General features: G+C 36.7%; 1 protein-coding gene across 2 annotated transcripts in view; it reads right to left on the bottom strand.

The window, feature by feature from the left end:
- Positions 1-24542, bottom strand: part of LOC131971589 (plexin-A1-like) — a 409823-nt gene that overhangs the window by 282632 nt on the left and 102649 nt on the right. The window lies entirely within an intron of this gene.

A 24542-nucleotide genomic window follows, 5' to 3' on the forward strand; every position in this document is an offset into this window, starting at 1 on the left:
TGGGTGGATGTAATACAAAACATTTTAAATTCAAAAACATAAAAGGACCTTTTTTTTAACCGGTTTCAACGACCCATTGAAAAGAATGTCTTGAACGATTTAAGTTAACAGTTGCATTTTATAACAAGTTTAAATATTACAGTATATTTATGTTAGAGATATGGTGTTTAGTACATTTAACAGTGAGAAAAAGTGTTTTTCACAAAATAAATGCAAAAATTACAGTGATGGCTTATATATATATTACATTAAATACATATTACAGTGTATTTTACAGTGAAGTAATTTATAAAAAAAAAACAAAGCTGTAAAAAATACTTTTTTGGCTGATATATACATTTACGGTGTTTCATTGTTACTGAAACTGAATTAACTAATTTATCATTTTACGGTCTTTTGCTGTCATGATTTAGCAGTTTTTCACCGTAAAATCTACAGACATTTTTTATAGTGTAGAAGATGTAAAACAGCTATGATAAAGTAAAATAAGTAAAATGTCTACAGGCTGTCAGGTTATGCAATAGACAATATAAATAAACAATTGTGTGTTATTTACAGTGAAAAAAAGAGATATTTTAAAAAAATGCATACATTTAAGCTTCCCTTCCGTCGTGGTTTAGCAGTTTCTCAACGTGAAATCTACAGATTAAATCAGTCAGTGTGCATCCAGGATGTCATTTATTTAACTTTGACTTAATTTTGATTCATCAAGCCTAATTGATCAATGCAGTCAGTTCAGCAGGCGGTAACCTCCCGCCGTCAGAAAGTCTTTTACCACAGATACCTGTCACACGCGGGGCTTTGTTGGGCTAACTGGAATCCATAGAAAGGTGGAGATATTATTTGTCCACAGAGACAGAGGAGGACTTGTTGAGTGTGTCTCCAGCTGTGATGCTGCCTCCAGTTTCACGTCTCCTCGTCTCTGTGATCGCGCCCTGACACACTAAGCTGACCTCAAAGAGCTCGCGCTGACAAAAAGGCTGGCTGATCAAACGCTTTGCACCGCCTCACATCTTCTATTAAAACTTGAACTTGAACACAGCGCAAAGCTTACAACTGACTGCCAGCTGGTCTCCAGCATATGGACGTATATTCCCACCTGCAGCTGAGGAGACTTACGACGTGGCCACAAGTATGTGGACACCACTGGGTTATTTGTTTATGGAATTCTTTATGGCTTGGGTTAGATTCTTTGGTTTATTTGGCCTATACCAGGGGTGTCAAAGTCAAATTACCTGGGGGTCGCTGGAGGCAGTATCAAAATGACCAAAAAAAGACACAAAATTACTTTAAAAAGACACAAAATGACCAAAAAAGACACAAAATTACTCAAAAAAAGACACAAAATGACCCCAAGAAGCCACAAAATGACCCCAAAAGCCACAAAATGACCAAAAAACGACACAAAATCACTCAAAAAAAGCCACAAAATGACCAAAAAACCCACAAAATGACTGAAAAAACTATGAATTACTTAAAAAAGCTACAAAATGACCCAAAAAAAAAGCCACAAAATGACCCCAAAAGCCACAAAATGACCAAAAAAGACACAAACTGAAGGGAAACTGTAAAGTGCCTGTGGTGCCAGGTGCTAAATGTGTAATGTATGTAATAAATAATACAAGTAAAGCTAATAAAGATCAATTAAATTTATGCATGTTATTCATTTTTCAGAATATATGCACTGCATATGAAGTATATTAATGAGTTGGGAATTACGTAAATACATGGCCAAAATTAACATATCTATTTGATCAAATAATCATCTAGTGATATTCTCAAGAGCTTTAAATGATTCGTTGACCAAGAAAATGTAGATTATGACACTAAGATTGACCTTCTAAGTGGTTTGGAAGATCTATTGGTTCTCATAGACTTTATATGGCTGCCATCTCCGATCCACAATCTTGATGAAGTGGCTCCCATCAAAAATTGAAACTTCTGGTGATGGAGAGCATGTGGAAAAAAATGTGTTTCTTTTGTCTGACGTGTCCTCTTTATTTAGCTCCACCTCCTGACTAAAAGAAGGAATGGTCATTTTAAAGACTTGGAGGTTTTGAAAATGGGACATTTCTTGGAGTAAAAAATTGGTAAACTTATGTGAGGCTGTCCACATAATTTAAGCCATATACTGTAAGTATTTACCAGTCTGTTTTTGTCCTGTCGAGCACACTTTTATTCTGGAAAGACAACTACAAAACCAACCAGCCTGTTTTCATGCTGCTGTTAATCCGTCTCTGTTTATGCTTGAAATGCAAATTGAGAATATATCTAATAAAAAGTTGTTGAGGCTGTAAAGTTGAGCTTGAATTTGTAGTGTTGTTGTCAGCCTTTGGTGTTTATCTGGTGGAATAAAAGAACAGAAATAAACACGGAGCGCTCTCCCTCGCCGACTCCAACAACAGAGCGGCCAACACACGTCAGAAAGTACCGCCGATGATCGGTGACACACACACACACACACACACACACACACACACGTCCATGCAGACAGTTTATGGCATATGGCACCGGCAGAAAGCCCAAAACATTGGACATCAAAACAAAATAGAGTACAACGACTGAATTACAATGGAGACCTTTGTCTCCCTGGAGACGATGTTGACAACAGATCTGTGTCTTTTTGTCTGCATCTGTTTCTGGCCTCCCTCTATCTTCTCTACCTCTTTCTATCTGATGCATTAGTAATAGTATCCCCTGATTCTCTCACTTCTCTTCAATTAACCCTCTGGCAACTCTAATTTACTACCCTTAAAAAAATGTCCACTTCCAAAAAAATGCGATAAAAACTTTACAGATTGAAATTTTTTTCTACTTTTATCTGCATAAACTTCTTCAATAACTTCCACCTTGCTCAAAACTACCAAATGTTTAAACATTTTTGGCATTTTAACCATTTAAATGCCAGTTTGATTGCATGGTCTCACTGATGTTTTTTATGAAAGAAAAAAAACACAAAAATATAGTTATTTTCCATATAATAAATATTTTTTATTATTATTCATATTATAATTAGCTATTATTAATATGATTATTACTTTTGTTTTTATTTTATTTTATGTTACCTTAGTTAATTTTTGTTTATTTTATCTTTTTAATAGTTTATTATAATTTATTTTTTTCATCTTTTTTTACCAAGCTTTATTAATTTTTATTGCTATTATTATTATTATTATTATTATTATTATTATTATTAATAATAAAATCATTATTACTTTTATTTTGTTTTATATTATTTTATCTAATTGTTTTTTTATTATTTTCATCTTTTTCATCTAGCTTTTTTACTTTTTATAGCTATTATTATTTACTTTTGTTTTTTTTTTTATTTGATATTACCTTACTTTATTTTTGATTTATTTTATCTAATTAATTTTTATTATTTTCATCTTTTTTATCTAGCTCTTTTACTTTTTTATTGTTATTATTTTCTTTTACTTTTTTATTTTCATTTTATTTTATTTTATCTCACCTTACTTAATTTTCATTAATTTTATCTAATTAATTTCTAAGCTGCCTCCAGTGTTTCCTCAGTTTGTGCTTTGTTTTTAATGGGATGGTTGGATGGAGGCTGTTTGCTTGTTTCTATGTTTTATTATTATTATTATTATTATTAATAAACTACAGTTTGATCTGATCTCTTCAGACAGCAAACAGAACGACGGCTTCATTTCTGACATCAGTAACTGAAGCGACACTACAGACTCAACAGACGAGTGTCTGTTTCTCTAGAAAGAGAGCGATCACGGCCACGTCCGTCTAGACACTGTAGCCTCAGAGTGGCGCTGGGGGCGTCACGTGCACGTGCATGGGCGTGCACGAGAGCCAACAAGCGTCCCAGCTGTAATGAGCTAATGTTGCTAGCAGGCTCAGTGTGATGCTCACTGAATGAGAATGGAGGAAAGTTCAGAGAAAGGTCACAAGTTCAGAAAGTAGATACGACACACACACACACACACACACACACACATACAGATCTATACTTTCACACGCTGATAAGACACATTTGGTGAGACACACACATGTAGCACACACTCCAGATAGTTGAGCCGTCTGGTCAGTGTCACCGTGTCGAGGAGGAACACTCACAGCTCTGTTGGACACACAGGAAAAAAAAAAAAAAATCTGGCAGCAAAAGTTTCTCATCACTTATAGTCAAATTATAGTAAACAAAAATATGGATACTACATAGTAAATCTGTAAAAATCTGTATTTAGAATGTGTTTTTTGACCTTTAATGAGATGGTAAGTGAGTTTATTTTCTCATACATTTGTGAGTTGTTGTTGTTTTACTTTTTTACCTACAATTTCCCTTATAAGTCATCAAAGTTTGGCAACTTTTGCTGCTTGAATTATTATTTTTTTTACACTAAATTTATTTTTTTCCCAGAAAATCTATATAAATTAACATTCAACCATTAAACAATTGAATAAAACGTCAAAGATATGTATATATGATGTCCAATTATGTCCAATGTCCAATTTGCAGACTGGACGCTGAGAGGTTAACATCCCCTCTGGCTCTGCAGCTGGGAGAGACTGCTGCAGGAGGGTTTTTTTTTACCTACAATTTACCTTATAAGTTATCATAGTTTGGCAACTTTTACTGCTTAAATTATTTTTGCCCCCCAGAAAATCTGTATAATTTAACATTGAAGACCATTAAACAATTGAATAAAACTTTAAAAATATGTATATATGATGTCCAATTATATTAATTTACTGATTAATATATTTGTAATGAAAGTAATTCAACTTCTCGTTTTTATGGAATTTCTACTTTATGTAGAAAAACTGTTAACTACCTGTTAGCATTTTGCAGACTGGACGCTAAGGGGTTAACATCCCCTCCTCCCCTCCTCGCTCTGCAGCTGGGAGAGACTGCTGCAGGAGGAATGATAACAATAACACCAGAAAAAGTCGCTGGATTTGTCTCCAGTCGCTTTTTTGAAAAATAGTCGCTAAGGAGGTCTGAAAAGTCTCTAAATATAGCAACAAAGTTGTTAAGTTAGCAACACTGCTTTGTCTTTTTGGTCATTTTGTATCTTTTTTGTCATTTTGTGTATTTTTTTGGTCATTTTGTGTCTTTTTTGGTCATTTTGTGTCTTTTTTTTAGTCATTTTGTGTCTTTTTTTGGTCATTTTGTGTCTTTTTTTGGTCATTTTGTGTCTTTTTTGGGTCATTTTGTGTCTTTTTTTAGTCATTTTGTGTCTTTTTTGGGTCAATTTGTGACTTTTTGTGGTCATTTTTTGGTCATTTTGTGTCTCATATTTAGATTAGGGGCGTTTTGGCAAGTGAGACCTCAGACCACCGCCTCATTCCTGGCATTGGACTGTAGTGGAAACATCCTTTATGTTTCGCTACAGAAACACTATAAACACTATACACAGTAAGAGACAGCAGCTCCATGTGTTTATATCGAAAGTGGCAACAGGGTCAAAACAGAACAGCAACAAAAGTGATAAAGAGAAAGAAAGATGGAGGGGGAGTGACGGCTGGATGCGTCCTTCTCCTCTGCAGCCATCACTTCCTACCGTCTCTATAAACATTATGCTAATGTCTCGCCGCCGCCGCCGCGCAGCGCGCTATAATGTCATGTTGGCGGTAACAGTAAGCAGTAATCATGTTTAAGGAGAATGGGTGGAGAAATCAAACAAGGGTATTTATTATCCGGCGATCCCTAATCCGATAAGCTGTCATCACTTCACTCTGCAGCAGCAGCAATGCTTCGAAAGAGAAAAAACTCCTGCTGCAAAGGAATGAGAGAGAGAGAGAGAGAGAGAGAGAGCTCCAGTCTGACTGAATTATCTCTCTCTCTCTCTCTCTCTCTCTCTCTCTCTCTCTCTCTCTCTGTGTCTCTCTCTCTTCTGAGTAGACAAATCTGGATTTAGCACCGTTATTGTGTCTGTCTAGTTGTGGGTAATTAAATGTAGCTGATAATTTGATCTTTTTGTCTTGTGTCTTTTTTCTCCTTTCTTACAGCCGCTGTGGGAGATTATACTGGGGTGTGTGTGTGTGTGTGTGTGTGTGTGTGTGTGTGTGTGTGTGTGTGAGATCAGACTTATGATGCGATAAAAGAATGTGCGTTTCCTTCTCGACGTCTTCCAATTAGAAGGTTAAACAAAAGGAACGGGTTGAATAGCAGCTTTACCTCAGAGGAGACAAAAAGGAGACGCTGACCCAGAACACACACACACACACACACACACACACACACACACACACTTCAAACAGGGGACTGCCAAAGTGTCCCCTGTTGGCTCTAAGGTCCAGTTTTCGTCAATGTGCTACAATGCAGAAGTCCCTCATTGGATTGATTAATAAGGTCACACACACACACGCATTCACAAGCGTGAACGCGCACACACGCACGTACACACAAACATACACGCAAACACAAGCACGCACACACACACACACACACACAAAAACATGCACACACACACACAAACACACATGCACACAGGCACACACACACACACATGAACGCACACACACAAGTGCGCGCACACATACACACACTTACACGCACGCGTATGCGCACACACACGCACAAACACACATATGCACGCACACGCACACAAGCACACATCCATGCACACACACACACATGCACATTCACGCGCACACACACACACATATATGCACGCACACACACAAACACGCCTGACACACACACACACACACACACATGCACACACACACACACACACAAACACGCATGCACGCACAAGCACACACACATGCACGCACACACACACACACACACACACACACACACACACATTCACGCACACACACTTACACACACATTTACGCACGCATATGTGCACACACACGAACACACACATGTACGCAAACACAAACGCACAGGCACACAAGCACACACACACATAAACATGCACGCACGCACAAGTGGGCACACACACACACACACACACACACACACACACACACACACACTGCCTTGCCCGATTCGTCCTCTGAGCTTTGAATGATTTTATTAGTTCACATTAAGAGTTTTATAACTCTTTCAGGTTATTATAGATATTGCTTATTATAAACTGCAGTGCAGTAAATGTTTCAAAGCCAAATATTTCCTCAGCTCAGTTTGGTCCGACTGTCACAACTCTCCTCTCTGTGGAGTCCTTCTCCATTTCTCATGCATCGCTATAGCAACAGAGTTTCTAATAAACAAGCGTTTAAGACAGTGAAGTGGACGGAGCAGCCAGGCGGTAGAAAGGGATGAGAGAAGGGAGAGAGCAGACAGGAAACAATCAATCAAACGCCCTCCCTCCACCACACATCGCCCTCCCTTTCTCTCTTTATTAAACTTCCTCTCTGTTGACCTTTGACCTCGCTGTTCCCAGCTCCCCACGAGCTCTAAAAGTGAAGCTTTTTGCCTTTTGAACCCGTCTACAGGCTTTGGCCCCGAGGCTCACTGACGATTTAAAACTGTTTCACACAGAGCTTCTTTCTCTTTTCCTTTTTTCTTTGCAGAAATAAACAACAACTCACGATGATTCGACCTGGGAGCAGCTCTGCAGATTGCTGCTTCTATCCAAATAAACAATAAAAGGTTGAAGATAATATATATATATATAGTTATATATATGAGCATCCCAAGGCTGCCAATCCTGCTTGATGCCAAGTAGTCAAAGCAGCATTTCCTCTGTAAATAAAACACTTTTTTGAGTTTCATAAGCAATTTTAAACCATAATGTGGCTGCAGCGTAACAAACCAAGAAGATCTCAGAGTGGATCGGTCATTATATATAAATGTAAAGTTGGCGTTTAAAAAAAAAATGCTGCAGGTTAATTGAATTTAAGCTACAAAACCACTGATCTAGGTTTCAGGCAAAAAGTTCATGTTTAGGTGTTATAAAAGTCATTTTTGTCCAAAAAAAGGACAAAACCTTGAAGATTTTTGAACACTTAAAAATGCTAAAAAGTAGTAGTATAGTTTGTCCACAAATAACAGAAAAACACCATATGATGGGATCTCCAAAAACTAAAAAATGTCAAAAAAAAAATAAAATAAATCCACATAAATCTCCGCTAGCAGGTCTTAGATGTATACATTGGGTTGTATTAAGATTTTTGTAGATACGACCTATTGGGTTGTTATTACACTTAATAATAACACTTATTACATTATTTGGGGAACACATCATGTCTATTGGTTGGGTGTCTTCATATTTCTGGTGAGAGAGTCAACCTAAATGAACCTAAATGAACCTAAATGAACCTAAATGAACCTAAATGAAGCTAAATGAAGCTAAATGAAGCTAAATGCTCATTTAGGATGCACGGCCATGCACACAAACACACAACCAAGCAGAGAGACAATCTCCAAAAGTGGACACACCCACAGTCCAAGAGTCTGTTCTCCCTTCGTCTCCTCCTAAAGCCTCCCTCCATTCTGTCATCTGTCTGAGAGAGAGAGAGAGAGAGAGAGAGAGAGAGAGAGAGAGAGAGAGAGAGAGAGAGAGAGAGAGAGAGAGAGAGAGAGATCTTGGCTGGCTGCAGCCTGTTGGACTGATCCAGGAGAGTGTGGAGAGGAGAGGCCTCTCATCTCTAATCTCTCCTCTTCCTCTCCTCTGTCCCCACTCCCTCCTCTTCCTCTTCCTCTCCTGCCCAGTCTATCAGTCTGTTCATCTATCTGACTCAGCTTCTCCTCCTCTTCTTCTCTGCTCCTTCTTCTCTATGCTTTCCATAAGAGGAGAATTGTTTAGAAGATCTGCCATCTTCATGCAAGTGCAAAGTAAACCATGCATCTTTAAAAAGGCACCAAACAGAGATGATAGTGGCACTTTATCACAACATAAATAAGAGCTTTTTTCATGTTTTTGCACAATTTAACACATGCTGTTAGGTATTATTAACACTAATTTTTACATCGATTTTTTTTGTCATTTTGTGTCTTTTTTGATCATTTTGACAAAATGAAAAAAAAAAAATGACATGTAATGTAATGTAAAAATTACCAAAAATTGAATTTTGTGTCTTTTTTAGTCATTTTTACATCTATTTTTTGTTATTTTGTGTCTTTTTTTGTGTCATTTTGTATCTTTTTGATAATTTTGTGAGCTGATATCTAGATATTTCCCATGGTTTTATTGATAATAACCAAAAACTTTCAAGAAAACCATGGAAAATGTCTAGATATCAGCTCCAACACCAACGCTGCTCTGCTGGGGAACAGTTTACCTCAGATTCTTTGGTCATTTTGTGTTTTTTGTTGGTAATTTAGCCATTTTAGGAGGTATTTTTGTGTCTTTTTAGTAATTTTGTGTCTTTTTTGGTCATTTTGAGTCTTTCTTAGTCGTTTTTACATCTATTTTTTGTTATATTGTGTCTTTTTTTGGTAATTTTGTGTATTTTTGGTCATTTTGTGTCTTTTTTGATCATTTTGAGATTTATTTTGTTGTCATTTCGTGACTTTTTTGATAATTTTAACATCTATTTTTGGTCATTTTTTGTTTTTTAGTCATTTTTACATCTACAGTCATGGAAACATTCTTGATAATAACCAAATCATCATCAATAAAATCATGTTAAATGTCTAGACATCAGTTCTTAAATTAAACTCTCATCAGCTATTTTCTTTTTATCATTACATTTGTCTAAACAAATTTACCTTTAGTTGCACCAGGCATTAGAATGAACGAGAAATTGTAGAAAAAGGCTGGTCTAATAATGTTTTCCATGACTCTACATACTTCAAACTAATTTCCAGGATTATAACACATTAGGAAAACTACTGGGAAGCTACAGAATTACATAAAAACCTAACTTTAGACAACAGAAAACCAAATAAAGGATTCTGGTGCTGATGAGAAGAAGTGTGTTGATTTAGAGAGAGTGTTTCTAGTGTAATGAATTTAATGGCGTTTCCTTTACATGGAGCTTGTGAATACTAATCTGATTATACCGATACACTCTCCTGTCCAGCGGTTTTCCAAACGGGCCCTGGAGACACCAATGAGGTCCCTGTATGAGCACCATTGGGCCCCTGAGGAAAATGTAGAATAGTGTAATGTCACCATTGTTTAATTGACCATAAATTGTTCTAACATTGTTCCCCGAGAGCTCCAGTCTCTGCTGCAGGCCACCAGGACCAGAGAGGCAAAAACACAACACTCTGGGGTCAGTAGAACAACAACAACAGTAGAATCAAGTGTGCAATAATGCGATTGTCTGAAAAAAAAAAAAAAAAAGCAAGCTTAACTGGCCAAGAGCTGGGGGGCGTTCCATTAAGGTGGATTAAGGAAAAGCCTGGCTTATTTTGATAAATCTGGCTAATTTAAATGGGAGATGCGTTTCATTAATGTGGCTTATGTGACTCGCCACTCAGTAACCATGGTAACGTATACAGCTGAACTAGCACTGACGAGCTAACTTCAGCTGTGTGTCAAATAACTCCCAACGGGCGGGAAGAGAATCCCAAAAGAAAAAGTTCCGTCATGTTTCTTTACGCACGTGTCACTTTTGTCACGTTTGTGCGGAAAGTTTAGACTTATTTTTTATGTTACAGTCAATGGTTTAGACAAGAGGCATGAATTTACACGCCTATTTCAGGCAATCCGTTTTTTAATTCACGCAACTTTTGTTTTGGAGTGAACCCTTTATTTGAAAGCTCAGATAGTGATTTATTCATTAATTTTGCTTTAGCTGTGAAGACAAAGAAAAAAAAAACCACATTAAATACAGTTTAATACGACGGTGTATTAGGGCCATGTATGAAAAAAAAAAATTAAATATGAATCCGAGGGAGAGGGGTAATATTTCGAGAAGAAACTTGCAAGTGTACGAGATTAAAGTGGCAAATCTACGAGAGAAAAAAAGTTGCTGATTAACAAGATTTAAAGCCGCAAATCTGCAAGAAAAATGTTGCATATTTACATATTGAAAGTGGCAAATTTGTGAGAAAAAAAGTTGCAGATTTATGAGAAACAAAGAGGCAAATCTACAAAAAAAAAGTCAGATTTATGAGAAACAAAGTGGCAAATCTAGAAAAAAAAAAGTCACAGATTTACGAGAAACAAAGTGGCAAATCTACAAAAAAAAGTCACAGATTTACGAGAAACAAAGTGGCAAATCCACAAAAAAAAGTTGCAGATTTATGAGAATTAAAGTGGCAAATCTACGAGAAAAAGTCACAGATTCATGAGAAGCAAAGTGGCAAATCTACAAAAAAAGGTCACAGATTTACGAGATTTAAAGTGGCAAATCTACAAGAAAAAAGTCACAGATTTATGAGGAAAAAAAGTCGGAAAAATAGTGTTTAGTCTTTGTCAAGGAACCCTGAACAGACTATTTTTTCTCGTAGATTTGCCACTTTAAATTGTAAATCTGTGACTTTTTTTCCGTAGATTTGCCACTTTAAATCTCCTAAATCTGAATTTTTTTTTTTTCGTAGATTTGCCACTTTAATCTCATAAATTTGCAAGTTTTTTCTCGAAATATTACCCCTCTCCCCTGGCCCTAATACGCCGTCTTAGTCTCAACTTTCTGCTGTGTATCAGAAATCAGAAATGTATCATTCTCTAGTTTCTTTATCTCCAACACTACCTTCATCAAGTCCCCTTTAAGAACTCTTTTCTGTCAGTGTGAGTAGTAGTAGCAGTAGTAGTAGTAGTAGTAGTAGTCGTAGTAGTTCTATGTTGTAGTTTTCAGACTCTCTGACCTGGTCAGACGTCTCATGGTTCCATTTAGCACCAGCGTGACTGGTTCATGTGATTAAATGTCACGACTCTGGGTCAAAGTGCAGATTACCAACACACACACTGCAGGTTCAAAGAGCCAGGCCTCACAATATATAAACCAGAGTGTTTGTTTAAATGTCCCAAACCTGCTGAGAGCTCCTATTTAACCCCGTGAACCCCAAAAGGCCTCAGGGTGTGACATTCTGTTTATTCAATTTATTTATTTTTGTGCTTGTGTCACATTTCCCTCACTGTGGCCTCATTTGTCAGTATATACGTCCTCATTCAACATTTTCAGAGCCCACAAGTATTAAGAGAATTGGAGAAAGAAAGGAAGGGAAAATGTATTTCTTTTCTGGTGAAATTTTAAATGAGACCTGTAGAATAAAGTGATTTTGATGAAATATCATATATATTTCCAGCTCAGATTTAGTTACTTTAATTTATTAACCAAATTTAATTAATTTAATTTAATTAATACATTTTTAGTTAATTTTCTTGACAGAAGCATTCATCATACATGAGTTATTCGAGGGCTGTTGGACATTTAAAAATCCAACAATAATTTATTTTCTCTTACAGTTTCTGGTCAGAATAAATGGTGTAATTTTGACTTCTGTTTTTTTATTTATTTTTGAAAATATATTTTGCCAACCTTCTAACCTCTTCCAAAATAAACCAGAGTACCTTTGCTGAGTTAAATTTTATTTTCAAAGTATTGATACTGAAGGGAATAACACACAATTGTTTATTTATATTGTCTATTGCATAACCTGACATAACCTGTCTATAGACATTTGACTTATTTTACTTTATTATAGCTGCTTTACATTTTCTACACTGTAAAAAAAGGTCTGTAGACATTACGATGAAAAACTGTAAAACACTGTAAAAAAATATGTTGCTTTCACAGAAAAAAATTTCAGCTGTGGTTACCAGAATAATTCTGCAAAAAAATATAGTATACATGTAAACAAGTTTAAAGAACAACTTGTACATTTTACTGGTATTCAATGCACAATAAGCAAAATCTGCATGTAAATTTTGCAGAAATAATTAGTATAAAAGCAGCATCATCCTGTTAAATTTGCAGTAAAGGACGGTATAATCTACAACTTTAATATGTATTTATTTTTTTAATTACTACAGTTTTAGGCTGTAAAATGTACAAATTGTTCTGTAAAGATGTTGACATATGTTCTGTATTTTTTACGGAAATATTCTGGTAATCACAGCTGACAGTTTTTTTCTGTAAAAACAACATTTTTACAGTGTAACAACGGTTCAAACTTCAACTTGTTTTTGTATTTTTGATGAGAAAAAGCCAACGTCCAGGACAAGTTCATATCAGCAAAACAAGAGGAAACATCCAGCCCGTTATCAATCTTTGATCCTTTAACTTCTATCACTCTCCACCATCCCTCCATCCATTATTCTACCCCTCATCTCTCTCCCTATAATCCCCAATTGAGCCATCCACGGTGCATTGTAATCTGCTGTAATCTGACGGATTAACCTCGCTGCTCTTTCTCAGCGCTGGATGCTTCTGGTTCAGTGCTCCAGCTCAAACTACCACAGAACATTCATTTTCACTTCTTGCCACTATGTGAACACAATATTCTGTGTTTGTGTGAAATAGCAGGAAATACATAAACAGGGAGATGTGAAAAAATACAGCCCCTTTTTTCTTCAATTTCTTGTCCATTTTAATGCCTGGTACAACTAAAGGTACATTTGTTTAGACAAATATAATTATTACAACAACAAAAACGCTAATAAGAGTTTTATTGATGATGATTTTGGTTATTATCAATAATGTTTCCATCACTGTAGATGTAAAAATGACTAAAATACACAAAATGACCAAAAAAAATGTAAAAATGATTTTAAAAAATACACAAAATTACCAAAAATAGGTGTAAAAATTATCAATAAGTCACAAAATGACTAAAAACAGATGTTAAAAAGATAAAAAAAGACACAAAATTACCAAAAAGACACAAAATGACCAAAAACAGATGTTAAATGTATCAAAAAAGACACAAAATGACCAAAAACAGATGTTAAATGTATCAAAAAAGACACAAAATTACCAAAAACAGATGTTAAATGTATCAAAAAAGACACAAAATTACCATAAAAAGACACAAAATGACACAAAATGAGAAAAAAAGACACAAAATACCTCCTAAAATGGTTATAATCAAGAAAACCATGGGACATGTATAGATATCAGCTCTTAAATTAAACTCTTATGAGCTATTTTTGTTGTTTTCATTATATTTGTCCAAATCTTATCTTTTCCCATGACTGTAGAAAGAAGGAAATATGTTGTTTACTGGAGATAAAAGAAGAGGCGCATGAAAACATCTGACCCTAAAACAACCAAAGCACATAATTATCTTATAAGTATAAGATAAGTAAATGGATAAAAAACTTGTTATGCACCGTATTGTAAGATGATGTACCTCTCCTTTACTTTAATATTAGACTGCATATGAAGCACAAAGCAACATGTCATCATATGGTGAAAAAATAACAACTCTAACAACCAGATTCAAAGAATTTAAGGATTTAAATGTAGATGCAAGTTTAATGTGGACTGAAAATGGACAAACAAACAGAAACTACGAGACTGAGTGGATTAAGCGTTCTCATTTTAGAGATGGAGTGTTAATTTGTGTGAGAGCAATGTTTAAATATTGATAACATCAAAATGAAATAACCCATTTTTGAACAAAACAAAGAAAGTAATTGCGGTAAACAAACACTTGTAGGTGAAAGAATGGCTCCAGACGGTTCTTATACATCACTCAAGGCTGCAAATTTGCAGAAATATTGTCGACAAATAACTTTAAAATCCATTTTCTTTCATGTCTTTGTTTGTAGAATGTGCCACACAAGAGAACGAGTGACACAGAGGCAGTTTTATTTTAGAGAATGACATTTTAGTAAGAAATATAAAGTCTTAACGACTCCGACATAAAACAAACAATGTAATTTTTGTAGTGGAAATTAGTTTTTTATGGGGTATCTGGCAAACGTAATGGCAACAACTTGATAATCTAAATTAAATGTAGCGTAAATGTTAATTGGTGATCATGAAATCTATGACTTTTTAAAGACTTTCTCTGACTCTATAAAGATCAGAAGGTTTAATCATTTGTTTCTACAGTAGATAGCTATTCTGGGACATATATGAGCATCACAGGAGTTCCACAAGGCACTGTTCTGGCTCCACTCCTGTTCACACTGTACACAGCGGAGTTCAAATACAACTCTGAGTCCTGCCACATCCAGAAGATGTGACAGACTCACTGAAGTTACCCTCCGGGATAGATAAAGTAATTTTGATGTGATTGATTTTTGATTTTGATTACGTACAATAACAACATTAACCCTCTGGAGTCCACAAAAGCACCGGACCAAGACTTCTTCATGATGTTGCAACGTAAAAAATAAGCAGCATCGAGCCCTGCTGTCACTTTTTTTTTTTTTTTTTTTTTAGAAGTTTCCAAGTCCAATTTAGTGCATCAATCCTTTTTCAGCAAAGGTAAAAAAAAACAACAACAACAACACCTCGACCAAGTGTAAGTTTTTGCAGGTTTTTCAAATTTTGCAGTTTACATTCAGCATTTTTAGTGCAATATTTTGTCTTTGATGTTTTTTTGTGATTTTTGTTTATTTTTGTGTATGTTTTTTGTTTGTGTTTTATGTTTGTTTTTGTTTTTGTTTTTTTAAATTATTAAAAAAAAGTATGTTTTTTCGGTGTGTTTTAAGTGGGTTTTTAATGTGTGTTGTTTTTTTTTTTTATTTGTTTTTTATGTGTGTTTTTTAAATTTTGGAGCTGCAGCAGTTGGAGCCACCTGATTGCTGCAATTTGTCAAAAAAATATGCTCCTTCTCTAAGTCATAACTCAATCAAATTTGAACACACAAACATGATACTTTGTAGGTGCATACATAGTAGCTGTGACAGTAAAAACTGATTCATCCCAAATGTCACAGTGATTCAGTTTGAGAGGGAAACGACAGAGCCTGGATCTGTATCTGATGCATGCTCATTCAATTCCACTGTAATAAAAAGGCTAAAAGGAACGTCCTCATCAAATATATATCTGAGCCATTTAGAACTATGACTGCAAACATATGAAGTAGTATATGAAATGTAATAATGTTGCATTATGATCCACTAGGGAGAGACTAACAGCATTAGGCCTGTTGTTAGTGTCTAATCATCTCTTTCATCAGCTCACTACAATTCTCCTCCTCCACCACCCCTCCATCCTCCATCTTTTATTCTCTTTTCTTCTTCTCTCCATTCCTCTCCCATCATTGCTTTCTACATCTCATCCATTCCTCTTTTTTTTCTCTTTCCTCTCTCTCTCTCGCTTTCTCTTCTTCTATTGTCCCTCCATATGACTCGGTGACATCAGGCAGCCTGCCAAGTCACTGTACACTTCAATTAGAGGAGGAGACACACACACACACACACACACACACACACACACACACACACACACAATGAGAGTGCAACGATCGCCTGTCTTTCAGTTGGATGCTTTGTGTGCTTCCCAGTAAAAACCAAAAGGCTGCGAGAGAGACAGGCAGTGTGTGTGTGTGTGTGTGTGTGTGTGTGTGTGTGTGTGTGTGTGTGTGTGTGTGTGTGTGTGTGTGCAGGGCTGGCACTTGGAGCGTGTCCTAGAGTGTGACTTTGATATCAGTCTTGGTAATCTAAGTCATTCTCTCCGCTGAATCCAGATACAATAGAAGAAGGCACAAACACACACACACACACACACACACACACACACACACACACACACACAAACACACATAGAGCAGATGGCGGAGTAACACCAGCTCTGGTTGGCTCTTTGTCCTCCTCCATTCTCTCTCTATCAGCCCGTATATAATTTCTCAGTAGTTGTGTGTTGGTGTGTCTTCTTATCCGGTTATGTGTCTGTCTTAATGTTTGTTTATCTGTTTGTTTGTTTGTTTGTTTGTTTGTTTCCTCCCTGAGAAAAAACTCACAGTCATTTCCAAACTTTAAAAGCAGAAAATGTCTGTTGCTGCTGAACCGACATGCAGCCATGAAATTCCATAAAAAAAAGATAATCTGGATTGTTTCCTTGTTTGCCAGTTCAGTTAAAGTACAGCAAGGCAGAGAAAAGGGAGATGCAGGTGTGGATGTAACAGAGAGGATAAAAAAAATATGCAATTTTTCTTTTTTTCTTTTTTTTTTATAAAAAAAGATGTAAAATTCTCCCCAAAATATGTAAAATCACCCAAAAAAATAGTCACTCAGAGTCATTTCCAAATTTAAAAAGCAGAAACTGTCTGTTGCTGCTGAGCAAACATGCAGTCAAGAAATTCCATAAAAATTAAAATTAAAAATTGCACACACATATGGTCTGCGGTTGTAAAAAAAGGCTGCAGTTTCTGTGGATTTATGTTGTAAAAAAACAAACATTAGGTTTCGGGCAAAAAACTTCTGGTAAGGCGTTATAAAAGACAGTTTAAACTGTAAATAAATGTGCATAAATGCAGGAAATAAGGTAGTTACAAGGATCACGTGACTGTCCCAATTTACGTAAGTCATGTTCAAAGAACGTGATTCACGTAACTTGCGTAAAGAACGTAACTTAAGTTAAAAATGGTCATTTAAGTAAAAAAACGTAATTTACGTTTAAAAAACGTGATTCACGTGACTTAAGTAAAGAATGTAACTTAAGTTATAAATGGTAATTGTTGCTTGTTTGATCCATCCACCACATCAGACAATGCACCTTTGATAAAATGATCTAAATTGAACAATCTAAAACTAAAACAAGAGACAATCCGGTGAATAACCAGAGATCCGGCCAACACCGAACCGTCAGACCTTTAGGTAACTCAGCATGTGTGTGTGTGTGTGTGTGTGTGTGTGTGTGTGTGTGGAGGGTCATTGTCAGTGATTGTAGATTGTGGAGGACCCTCGAGACATTAGATGTTCTCTCTGCAATCACAATGTTCACAAATGTCCAAATCAGAAATCAGGAAGCTTGTGGAGAGCATCAACATCATCAAGGACACGATCCAGCTCAGTCTGACACTCAGCCTCCTTATTTTAGAGTTCATTACGGCTCCTCGACCCCCCGCAGACTCACACTATCTCTTCTGAGCTTCATTAACATACTGGTGCTGAGCCACGACCTCACACCCTGCTGCTAGTTGGACTAAAACACTAAAGACAAACCAAGGTGAGGACGATGACGGGGCAAAAACAGGACTAGGATTTACAAAACAAACAGCTGATTGGGGGAGAGTATTCACTATAGAAAATAAAACAGTCGTTTTCTTTAGATCTGTGAAGAGGACAGATATCCTGGACTACAAAGTCTACAAAGTCTGCTTTAAAGTTTTTAAACTGGCCAGCTAAATGGGTTACAGGTACTGGTAGCACTGGTCCCTACAGCTATTGCTGTAGGGACCAGTGCTCGGTGCGATTGGATTGAAGTGAATGGGACGGCCGAAAAAAACTGACCGAAAAAGAACAATAATTGGAGATTTTCAAACGTCTACTTCTCCGGCATAATTTCACCTAGAGACTCCATTTAAACTTTAAACAGTAGACACAAGTCTTGTGTATCGGTGTATTAATCCACGTTTCGATAGGTCATATAGTTTTTTACCAATCCCTGTTCAATGACCATGATCATTTTTGGAGAAATTCTGAGATTATAATGGGTGTGTATTGCACGGAATGTTCGTGTCACAGTGTGTGACATCATCGCCAGAGTGTAGAGGGAGAGAAAAAACTGTCAAAAAATAAATTTGAAAACTGCGCTCCAGGCCGCAAATTCCACTCTACAGAAATAATTTATACATAGAAACGTAGGAAAATTAATCTTCTCCCTCACAATCCTCTGGTAAAGCTGTCAGAGTTATAGTTTGGGCGTAGGACACATATATACATATATATATATATATATATATATGTTTTTTTTATCAGATTTTCCTGCAGTCTGAACACGGCCAATGTCAGCTGGGATCAGCTCCAGCCTCCTGCGACCCGAGTGCGGATAAGCGGTTAACGATAATGAATGAATAAATTAACAGCAAGTTCTGTTTTGTCATTGGTAAAAAAAAAAAAATCATAAATGCCATAATGTCTGTAATAGGCTAGTATCGGCTGATGATATCGACGGACCAAATTTTATCGGCCGGCCTCTTGAGAATACACATAATAGTCGTGACGGAGCCCATTGACTGTGACGCACGTCGTGTTTGTCTGATACAACAACAGAAGGACCGTGTGTATGCATTAGTATCTGTGTGTGTGTGTGTGTGTGTGTGTGTGTATTAATGGATAGACAGATGGGGCAGTCTAGAGGAACAGTTGATGAAGGCTTTACACTGCAGCTGGCCCTTTCTCCTCCCTCTGCAGCAAACACACACTCACAGATACAGGAAAGGTCTGCTGCCACTGTCAGTGTGTGTGTGTGTGTGTGTGTGTGTGTGTGTGTGCATGCATGTGTGTGTGTTTGTGTGTGTGTGTGTGTGTGTGTGTGTGTGTGTGTGGTGGGCAGTTAGTGTGGCAGCTGCCCTGGCATCAGGTGGGCAGCTCCCATTCTACATGAAGAAAGCTCAGCTGCTGTAATATGTAAACACACACACACACACACACACACACACACCCTTTAATCTGAGGATCAGTGTCTCCCAGAGACTGATACACACATGTGCACACAAACAAATAGACCCTCTTCACACACACGTAAACACACACTGTCTGTATATTTTCCTGCATGTGCCCTCTAATCAGGTGCACATGTATGTATGCACATACACACATACACACAAACACTCAAACACTCAAACACACCCATGCGAGCTGCATCTTTTCTTCATATGAAAGAGATTAACATAACAGACACAAACACACACTCAGCCCTCTAATCACACATAAACACACACACATCCAGGCAGCATCTTCCCCTTGATGTTACGATTGTCAAACACACACACACACACACACACACACACACACACATACTAGCGCGCACACTGCAAAAAAGGTGTTTAGTCTAAAAACCAGATAAAACAGTAAATCTGAGGGAAATGATCTTGCTGCATGGACAGATAATTTACCTTGACAAGATTTCTTAAATTAAGATTATTAAATCTAGAAATAAGCATGTTGAACGCTTAAAACAAGAAATTAACTCTAAAAACAAGATAAATTATCTAACACTTCTAAATCTAATTTTTTTTCTTGATCTTGGTAAGAATAAGAATAAGATAATTGTCAGGTCACTCTGCTCGGACACTGCTTGCAGCTTTAATTTTATATCTTTTGTTTGTCTTTTTTTGTCTTTTTTGGTCATTTTGTGACCAAAAGAAGATGTAAAAAGACACAAAAAGACCAACACAAAGACACAAAAAGACATACAATGACCAAAAAAAGAAGCAAAAGACATCAAATCACGAAAAAGACATAAAAAGATAAAACACCTTTTTTGCAGCGCAATGAAAAAAGTTGTGGACCCAGAACGGAACCCAGTGGAACACCACAAAATAAGATCTTCACCCATTTTGACATTTTTAGCACTAACAATTAGTAATGTTTTACATCTCAAAGTTCTAGTAGTGTATCTAAAAACAAGATAAAAACACTTGCTGCATGGACAGATGCTCGGGCCAGTTCATCGCTGCTTGTAGCTTTAATTTATCTTGTTACAAAATAATATTTCGTATTTCAAGCGTTCAACATGCTTATTTCTAGATTTAATAATTGTTATTTTAGAAATCTTGTCAATTTAAATTATCTGTCCATGCAGCAAGATCATTTCCCTCAGATTTAGTGTTTTATCTGGTTTTTTACACCTTTTTTGCAGTATGTTGAGCTTCAATTTCCCTTAATAGCAGCACAGTGTACCAAAGAGTCCAACAAACCTGCACACACACAAACACACACAAAAACACGCACACACACACACACACACACACACACACACACACACACTCAGCTACCCCCATCACGCCAGTTGTTCTCCAGATGCCCGCCAGTTAGAGACACATGTCGGCCCATCACCTCCTCTCTCTGCAGACACATGTTGTGATGTGAGGAGGTTAGCCAGCTTGAATCAGGCCACTGGCACCTGACACCGGTCATCAGCACAACAGCTGTCTGAACACATCGCTGGCTCTCGCTGAATGTCTGCATAGTGTCTGCCTCTGTTGTTTGTCTCGACCTGTGGCCGCATATGAACCAACAGCAGGACGTCCTGACTCAGGACCGGGACGCTAAAGGACACGAGTTTAATGTCCTGGAGACATGGAGTTAACCCTGATGCACAACATGGGTCTAAAGTGACCCAGTGACAGAGTTTTTATGTTCTATATCTTTGCAATAAATTATTTTCATCATTCTGTATTCCAGGTTTTCCTCAAGTTAGTTTGTTTTTTATCATCATACATCCTAATTTTATGTTTTCCTTTATTCATTTTTGAATAAAATCTTGTTTCCTAATTTTGTTTCACTACTCTTCTAATGCACAACATGGGTCAAAAATGACCCATATCCATTTTAGTAGCTTGCTAAGCTAACTACTTAGCTAACTCCTTGGCTAAGGAGTTAGCTAAGTAGCTTGTTATACTAACTACTTAACTAGCTTCTTGGCTAAGTGTTTACCTAAGTAGCTTGCTAAGCTAACTACTTAGCTAACTTCTTGGCTAAGTATTAACTAAGTAGCTTGCTAAGCTAACTACTTAGCTAACTTCTTGGCTAAGTGTTTAGCTAAGTAGCTTGCTAAGCTAACTACTTAGCTAACTTCTTGGCTAAGTGTTTAGCTAAATAGCTTGCTAAGCTAACTACTTAGCTAACTCCTTGGCTAAGTATTTAGCTAAGTAGCTTGTTAAGCTAACTACTTAGCTAACTTCTTGGCTAAATAGTTAGCTTAGCAAGCTACTTAGCCAAGTAGTTAGCTTTGTAATCAAACAAAAACTTTTTTCTTCATAAAGTATGAGAGGCAAAATGGAAATAATGATCTGTTGTTGTCAAAAACAAGATATTTAAAGAATACTTGGAATATTCAATCAAAAAATAAGTTGATATCAAAAGATAGAGCACAGAAACACACAGCAACATTAAATAACATGGGGAATGAATGAGGGTCATTTTAGACCCATGTTGTACATTAGAAGGGGGTCAATATGTTGTGCATCAAAGGGTTAACAGGGTTCATGCTGGGTTATGTCTTCTTAGCAAGCAGTCAATTAAATCAACTCCCATTGAGGGCCTTGAGTTACACAATTTACATGAATTAGTTATGAATTAATCCTATGTCAATATAATTCATAGTGTACAGTATAGGAACTTTGAAGAGAGCTAGCTTAATTAACATAAAATATGTATCCCAAAAGCATCTGCAGGTCTAAATGTAAGAAAGTTGTCTGTGACATCTAAATATATTTTTTAAATCTATGGAGTCTTTTTTGGGCTATTTAGTCCATTTTTGAATCCTTTCCATCCTGTCTGTATTCACCACTTAAAACATGTTTAATGCCATGTTGGTAATTTTTTTTCACCTATATGACCTGATAATAATAATTGATTTTTTATTCTGACTTACTGGATCAACATTTAGAACCAAAAAGAAACAAAGAAAAACCAACATAAATGTGATCTTGTGATTGTGTGTGATCCTGTCATCAACTCTGGTTTTTATTCTAGTGGGACTCTATTTTATTTGTGTGTTTAGCGTAACAATTTTGGTCATTTTGTGTCTTTCTGTGGTTTTTTTCAGTCATTTTGTGTATTTTTTTTGTAATTTTGTGTCTTTTTTTGGTCATTTTGTGTTTTTTTAGCTCTTTAGTCCAACATAAAATGTGATTTTGAATCTTTTTTTTAACTTTCAAAACACTATCATGCTGAATAAAGAATTTTAAATGTTGCAAATGTGACCAAAGGTGTCAAATCTACCATATAAGAGGGTTCCATCCAGTTCTATCATTTGATACTAAATCTATTTGAGCTTGTCTCCAGTTTTACTTGGTATATCATCATCAAACTGAAACTGGCCTCATGGAGTTTACAGCCAGAACTTTAGAGGTAAATTTACAGTAGGGCTCCACGCTGCTTTGTTTTCTAGTCTGATGGAGGCAACAAGTCTGGATTATTTGGAGCTTTTGGACTCTCCACAGGGTTAACAAGGACATAAATCACAATTGTTGGCATAGGTTCGTCTAAAAAAAAGTGGATATTATCATTTTTCCAGATGGATTTGCTCCAAACAACCACTGAGCTTCCGTAATGGCAGCACCAAAGTCAGACTGTACGAGGGCTCTGTGTGAATTAAAGCCACTTCACAGTTGATAGGTTTAGCTGTGATCTTTCCTTTTGTCTCTCGACACTCACAAAGCCTTCCCACTTATCAAAGATTCATTAGCTCACTAATCCATCCATCTAGCTCTCCATGCACATCGTCCATCCATTAACATTGAGCCATATTCCTCCAGAGGGACCGCTGAGATAATGCCCTGCTCAAGGACACAGGGGGTAATACATATGAAGTGATAGCCCACCTGGGAATTGAACCCACAACCACAATGGCACATTAGCAGCGGCTGCCTCTAATAAGTGGTGCAGAACAGTATCATATCAGCCCGCGTCCCGGAGGTGGCACAGATCCTGCTGTTGTAATTCAGATCACTCTGCCAGCACTATGAAGGACTATTTCTGTATCGCTGTATCAAAAAACACATTTTACTCTTTTTCCCTCCAACATACTGTCCATTTGTCTCCTCCTATAATAAGTAACACCTGGGGAATTCAAATGCAAATGAGTCTAGAGGAGACGTTTTAATGTGTGGAAGCCAGTCTGGGTTACTGTATAGTCCCATTAATTCACTTTCACACTAATGCATTCATTTCCTGTGTGCAAGTAAGAAAGAAAGGGGACTTTGATTTCCACAAAAGAAAGCAATTTCATGTGCACTTCAGATGAAGATGTTTTTCAAATCTTATTTTTCAAAGACGGAATATGAATATATATGTGATCGTATTTGACATTGATGTTGAAGATGTTTTGAATGCTTCAATTTGTGCTTTTTTTTGTCCCGTGCACAGTTGATATGATGCCTTGCATGTTCTAAATCTATTTTGAACAGTTAAAATATATTTCTAAATAAGCTGGACTGCATCAGTTATTAAAGTCCTGTCAGATTCATCTATCTGACGTTTGTTCTGGATATGCCAAACGTCAAAATCACGCCATTGAAACTCCTTATGCACAGTGGTATTGGGTCACTTTTCTGCTGTTGATTTGCTTCATTGAAATGAATGATGACTTGACAAAATCTGCAGGTGCACTGGTTCTAAATGATTGGTTTATTTCATTGATGTATTCTTTATTTAAGTGTCATGGCTTCCAATTAAGCCCAGATCATACAGACTTTTAAGTTCAGTTTACATAAACAATGATCAAACATGCACTATCCAGCCACTTTATTAGGTACACCTGTTCAACTGCTCACAGATATCTGATCAGCCAATCACGTGGCAGCAACTCAATGCATTTAGACACTTAGGCATGTCTCAAGTCAAGTCCCAAGTCCTACAGTTTGAGTTCTTTCGAGTCCTTTTACCAACAGAGTAATAATATTTACAAGGGCCTGCTGCCCGTTTTTGAAAACAAGATGGCGACGAGTGTAACGCTGAACTCGATGCTTCCAACGGGCCACAAACCAACAGGTGACATCACGGTCACTATGTCCATTATTTACATACAGTCTATGATTACACCACATAAAGTAGTTTTCAAAAATCGTCAATCTCTGCAACCATTTAGGT

The sequence above is a fragment of the Centropristis striata genome, chromosome 5 (assembly GCF_030273125.1).
Source record: "Centropristis striata isolate RG_2023a ecotype Rhode Island chromosome 5, C.striata_1.0, whole genome shotgun sequence".
Taxonomy (NCBI): Eukaryota; Metazoa; Chordata; class Actinopteri; order Perciformes; family Serranidae; genus Centropristis; species Centropristis striata.